Source organism: Phoca vitulina, unplaced genomic scaffold (genome assembly GCF_004348235.1).
Source record: "Phoca vitulina isolate PV1807 unplaced genomic scaffold, GSC_HSeal_1.0 scaffold72, whole genome shotgun sequence".
NCBI lineage: Eukaryota > Metazoa > Chordata > Mammalia > Carnivora > Phocidae > Phoca > Phoca vitulina.
Window position 1 is genome coordinate 415,075 of NW_022589775.1, and position 2,138 is coordinate 417,212.

The window sequence follows — 2,138 nt, forward strand, 5'->3', positions numbered from 1 at the left end:
TGCTGAATTGCTGTTAAAAAAAATGAGAATAACTGGGCTCCTGCGTGGCTCAGTAGGCTAAGCACCTGCCTTGAGCTCTGATCATGATCCCTGGGTCCTGGGACCAAGCCCTGCTCAGTGGGGAGCTTGCTTCTCCCTCTCCCTTTGCCGGTCCCCCAGCTTGTGCTCTCTTGCTCTCTCTCTCTGTCAAATAAATAAATAAATAAAATTATAAAAATTAAAAATGAGAATAACTAACTAAAACATATAATCAAGAGTTAGTAAAATTACATGAAATTTTAGATTCACAGGTTGAACAAATTCATTTTTTCAGGGAATGGTTGCTCTATATCCCAGCCAATCAAGCCAGTAAGGTCTCAACACAAGAATGGGACTCCAGAGACAAACAAGAATCTGAATGTCTACTCTGTCACTCAGTAGCTGTGTGATTGTGGGTAAGTTGCTTAACTTCTCTAAGTCTCAGTTTTCTTGTCTGAATAATGAGAATATAATTAGAATGAACCAATGAGATAGATTATAAAGCCACCTTAACTTTGCTTAGTGACTAATAAGCACACCTACATATTTGCTATTCTTATTTCTATATTATTGTTGATATTATATGCCTTTTAATATACAAATCTAAAATAAATATATTCAAGTAATGTACCATTGATTTTCAATTTGGATAAAAGTATGTATTTATCAACTAAATGATTTCATTAAGTTCTATGTTGTGTATCATTCATTTATATAACTATGTTAAGGTTTAATGTCTTCCAAAACTTACATGTTCAAAGAAACAAACATTTATAAATGGATATGAAATAGTATTTAAGAGAAGGTAATTAGACTATGTTTGGAATCCTGACTGTACTTCTTCCCAGCCATGTGACCTTAAGCATTTACGTGGACTACCTGTGCTCAGGGCATCCATAGCATGTGTGGAGCATAGGTAAATATTTTTTGCAGAAATCTCATCGATATAAATCATTTGAGTGTCACTAAATTAGCATGTCTGCCACTTTCTGACACTAGTTGTGCACTATTCAATGAAAGAAATGGCATAGTGGTCAGTGGGAGTGATTAACTTGCCAGACTGCTTTCCTGGAATCACGGACGAGAATCATTAGGCTCTGGGACATCTCTACACATGTGAATGTCAAAGCCTCTTGCAACAAACTGATGAATTAGGAAAGGGTGTTCAAGAGAGTGCCCTAAGGAAAGGAGTAGAGGCTGGGTCTGACATGGGAACCAGGCTGGGCTCAGGACTCCCTACTCAGATATACCACTGGTACAAACCTGTGCCAGAGGGGTTTTTCTTTTTGAAGAAGGCACCCATAAGTATGGGACTTCATGAATCCCAGTGTAGCATGAGCCAAAGTAGCAGCCCTGCTTATCTATATATGAGATCAGTACTGCTCTGAGCAACAGCCTCCCCACCTGGAAGATGATGATATGAATACTTCATTTAATATAATGTTATCACAAGCTTTAGAGAAGCCACTGTGCATTTGTAGTTCATAAGCATGATGATTGGGTGTTCATGCTGTTGCATGACGTGCATTCCTCAAACCTTGCCACGACGACATCGGCACATTATCCATCTGATGTGAAAAAAAAAAAAATCAAAAGTACAAAGAGCTATACAGGAATCAAATGTAAGAAAAGGTCTACCTACAATTCAATTGTTTATTCCTAAATTATGATCACATGCTGTTTAATTTATAAAAATTATAAATAGTTAAAAACTTCCCTTTGACTCCGCCAATGCCCAAGACAATTTAAAAATAAATTTTAAATATTCTTCTCTAAAAAAATAAAACCTTGAGAACTTGAAAATTCCCAAACTTAGTGTGCATCAGAATCATGAGAAGAGCTTGTTAAAAGATGACTGGTACTCCACTTGAGAGTTTCTTTTTCTGTAGGCAGGACTTTATAATTTGCATTTCTAAGAAGTCCCTAAATTGATTCAGATGCCTTGGTGCAGGGACCACATTGTTATGAGTCATTCTGATAGTAGCGTCATTGCCCCATTCTTTCTTTTCTATTTGATTTTTTTAAAGATTTTATTTACTTATTTGAGAGAGAATGAGAGAGAGAGCACAAGTCGGGGCGGGGGGAGGGAGGAGCAGAGGGAGAGGGAGAAGCAGACTCCC

General features: G+C 37.4%; 1 non-coding gene across 1 annotated transcript; it reads left to right on the plus strand.

Annotated features, from left to right (window-relative positions):
• Positions 1-1,487: 1,487 nt before the first annotated feature.
• Positions 1,488-1,592, plus strand: LOC116625069. The gene has a single exon (XR_004297998.1). It is a non-coding gene; the product is annotated as a small nucleolar RNA U13 (small nucleolar RNA).
• Positions 1,593-2,138: the final 546 nt, after the last annotated feature.